The following is a 4270-nucleotide window of genomic DNA, read 5'->3' as shown; positions in this document are numbered from 1 at the left end:
CCATTGATAACTTAGGCCACAGTTTACACATATGCCTCCCTCTCAGGTGCAAGGAAAAGGCAAACTGATGCTTTTAACGTAAGATGATCATTCTCCGGTTGAGGAATTTTTTTTAATGCAATTGGTAAAAGCCCATAATACCAAATATCAATTAGAAAGAGGAAGAAATGCTTGGGAGTAGGAAGGAGTGCCTAAGAGGTGGCATAGTTCCTCTCCAAAGAGAGAGGGAGGAAATTCCCACTGGCTGGCTTTCTATCAGGCTTTCTTTTATTCTCCAGTCCAAACGGTTTATTTTCAACAAAAAACTGTGACTGTTTTAAAATAATGAAATATTATCCGTTTATAGAAAAATTTCAGATAATGCAGACTGGCAAAGAGGGCAAAATCCTTCTTCATCACCCACCTCTCCAATGGTAGCTGCTATTAAATGTAAAACAATTAGTAACATTCTAAAATAATAACTTAGAATCACTTTGGTCATTTGGTCATTATTATTTGTGGAGTGCCGACTCTGTGTCTGGCCTGTGTCTGCTAGACTCAGGGATAGAAACAGCCAACAAGATGGGTTCAACCTCTGTCATCATGGTATTAGCAGTCAAGGAGGGGGCATAGAAGAGCAAACAGAATACTGTGTGCTAAGCACGGCATCTGGTGATGGACATTATGGGAAATTGCAGGGGGACCATCTGAGTAAGGAAAGCAGATCCAAACTGAAACTTAGAGCAAAAGTGAGTTGTTCAATGGTGAGGGGGTAGGATGGTCATGTTTTAATACAGTTCATGTATAAAAGTCATTTACTCGTATAATCAGTTTTAGCAAATCTTGTTTTGGAGTCTTTCTATAAACCTCTTATCTGCTCCATTAAATCACTGACTGATCTGATGGTTGTTTTATAGAGTTCTGTCTACCTACCCAGAATCCAAATTCTACTCACCTGCAATGCCACCAACCATGGTACCAACTCACGTATCAAAGCTCCCTAATGATTCAAACCCACTTCCATCTGTAAAACATGGAAAACAGAATTGAATTAGATATGGTCACAGAATTGTTCCCTGTTTCATATGCACAGGTTTATTCTTCTCAAATAGATTTCAAACATATTAGAGGCAAGAGGCATTCTTTTGTGTCCTCTAGTACAGTATTATTTGATATTTTTTTACTGCAACCCACAGAAAAAAATACGTTTTACTTTGGGATCCAGTATGCATATGTATAATGCACTCTGATATTTTCTATTTCATTCTATTCTATTTCATTTCATTTTCTTTCTTCCTTTTTTTTAAAAAAAGCTACTTGTGACCCACCAAATGGATTTTATGACCCTAAATTGATTTCTTTATGGGTCTCAACCCACAATTTGAAAAAATACTTCTCTAGCATTTATAGTACAATGTTGGGCACGAATTTAAGGGTCAATTAAAAAATAAACCCACTTGCTAATTGATCTGTTTAATCAGAATGTACTTTCAGCCATACAGGAAGGGAAGGCCTCTGAACTCGCAACTTACATTACCAGGTACATAAGGAGGATCGGAAAGCTAAAGGGACCGGAGCCATTCTCCCAAGGATTATGATTTTTTTTATCAGTCTAAGACATAACTCTTTTTATCCCTAGCATGATGTAAGGTGCAAGGAGCAGATTGGAGAAATAAGACAGTTGTCTTGTGATCCTGAGTCATATTTTCACAGCATTGTTTCTTTTGTTTTAATGAAGAACAAAGTTAAATGTCAATGATTTGTGCATTATGTGTCATTCTGAGTTTTGCACACTTATCCCATTTAATAAAAGGGGAGTTTATGAGTTTACATAACGATATCTGAAGCTTGGGGACACACAGACAGAGGAAATGATTAATTCTGCATGGGTTGTGGGATGGGTGAGGAAGTAGCAGAAAAGGAATGGTGGCTGATTTGGGAAGTTTTCACAGAGTAAATGAGTAAGGAACTTTGAGGAATTATTTGGGTGTTGCTGGTGAGGCAAGGGAAAGGGGAGGCAGGGTGTTGTAGAGAAATCAACATTAGCAAAGTCACAGTATGCGGTAGTGACAAATGAGGTGACTGATAGGAGAGGAGTCAAAAAAGAGAACAACAAAGATAAGTTCTTACATGACTGGTTATGATGAAAAGAACTCAGAATAAGGAGGGCTCAGAGGTTTGGGGAGAAACATAATTCATTTGGCTTTGGACATGCCAATATCAGGGTTCATTTAAAGTAAACTATTTGGGGGAAAAATTACAAAATCAGTGGAAAATGGAACGCTGTGGAAATTACATAAAATTGTGCTACTGCAAATTCTTTTATATACTGTCTCATGGAATTACTTATGAAACTAATTCAAGTTGGCTGTAATAAGACTACTGTCACAGGTATTAAAATCAGTTTCAGGAATGTAAATATCAGAATGATAAATGACATGTTAGATATAGGGAATTGTCTAAAGGTGTGGTTGGTACAAAGGCTTACTGTGTTTAAAAACGTCATTAATGAAATAGAAGAGGAATTTAACAGATGATACATAAGAAAGATTAGAAGAATAACACAAGTGGATAGGTAAGGATAAATTTCAATTGTATTTGGAAGATGACTATATTTGTGGGTAATTAATAAAAAACACAATTTCTTAATCCAGTCGTCTACCAATGGGTATTTTGGTTGTTTCCATGTCTTGGCTATTGTGAATACTACTGCAATAAGCATAGGCGTGCATTTTTTTTTCACCTGGCTGCTTGTTTATTTGCCACTTGGTACAAAGCACACGGTTACGAGATGGCAGCAGGCTCACGTGTGGCTCGGAGAGTAAAGAGTGAGGCTCTCAAGTTCCTTTTTGGTGTTTTGCTGTTTTGATAGAAAAGAACCCAACTGCTTCTGTCTGCTGCGGCCAGCCTAGCCTATGGGGACTGGGGGGTGGGGGGCTCAAAAGAGCCTCTCGCCTCTGGAAGTCTGGTGGCTGGTGGTGGCCACTCAGGATGGGGGCCCAGCGTTGGCTTTGCTAGGCTGGCCACCAGGCTGCTTCCTTGTGGCTTCCCGAGCCAGGTCACAGGCGATCATGCTGCTGGAGCCCTGAAGAGATGGTGAGTGCTCTGGGGACACCAGCACTGTGGCCATGAATGGGACAGTGGACTTCCCGAAAAAGAAGCTCGCCCACCAGTGACCCGGGTCAGCCTTGGGGAGACCCGGGGGGTGGGGGATGGCTTCCCCCAGGGCACTCCGCACTTCCACAGGAGCTGTTACTGGAAGTGGAACCCAGGCAGCGCCGGTAATAGTCGCGGGTGGCCATGAGCGAGCCGCTGGAGGGGATGGCTGCCATGCTATTGCCTGTGGGCTGGTGGAAACCTCGGCGGCGACCCCTCACAGGCCTCAGTGCAAGATCAGGGGTCGTGGGGATGGGGGCACTTGGCCAAGCAGTCCATTTGCAAAGGAGACCACGTGACACTGCTCCACGACCAAGAGGCGTGGGACCTTATTTTTTCAAATTAGTGTTTTGGATTAAGAAACTATGGCACATTTATACAATGGAATATTACTCAGCCATAAAGAAAAAGGAAATCTTACCATTTGCCACGATATGGATGGACCTAGAGAACATTACGCTAAGTGAAATAAGTCAGACGGAGAAAGACAAATACCACATGATCTCACTTATATGTGGAGTTTACAGAACTGAGTAAATGAGCAAACTGAACAGAAACAGTCTCAGAGATATAGAGGAAAAACTGATGGTTGCTAGTTGGGAGGGGATGGGGATGAGGGGCAAGGGGGAGGGGATTAGAAAGAGAAAATTCGTAGTCACAATATTGCCACGGGGATATGAAAGACAGTTTGGGGAATATAATCACTAATTTTGTAAAGATTTTGTAGAGTATCAGATGATGCTTGTTTTATTAGGGAGACCACTTCTTGGACGGTGTAGGTGCCTGACCACTGCAGTGTACACCTGAAGCTGAAATTGAATAATAATGAATGTCAACAATAATTTAATATACATACAGTCAAGGTATATAGAGTACAGCATAGGGAATAGAGTCAGTGGAATTGGGACAGCTGTATACGATGCCAGAGGGGTAATAGATTCAGGGAAATAGAGTTATCACTTTGTGAAGGGTGTAAATATCTAACTATTACATTGTTTTGTACACCTGAAACTAATAAAAGAAATAGAAATAAATAAAAATTAAAAACACAAATATCCAATGGCTAGGGAGAAACATCTGGAAAGCTACAGGGACAAAATAGGTATAGTGTGTAAATAGGCTTAAAGTTATCTTA

The 4270-nt window shown here is 40.7% G+C and overlaps 1 pseudogene across 1 annotated transcript; it reads right to left on the bottom strand.

Annotated features, from left to right (window-relative positions):
- Positions 1-2965: 2965 nt before the first annotated feature.
- On the bottom strand, positions 2966-3311 carry LOC308504988 (pancreatic progenitor cell differentiation and proliferation factor-like; annotated as a pseudogene). Its single transcript has one exon. The product of its transcript is annotated as a pancreatic progenitor cell differentiation and proliferation factor-like (transcript).
- Positions 3312-4270: the final 959 nt, after the last annotated feature.

This window comes from Rhinolophus hipposideros (genome assembly GCF_964194185.1).
Source record: "Rhinolophus hipposideros genome assembly, chromosome: 11".
NCBI classification, from domain to species: Eukaryota; Metazoa; Chordata; class Mammalia; order Chiroptera; family Rhinolophidae; genus Rhinolophus; species Rhinolophus hipposideros.
The sequence above is the reverse complement of the archived record's forward strand: the minus strand, read 5'-3'. Positions and strand labels throughout refer to the sequence as shown.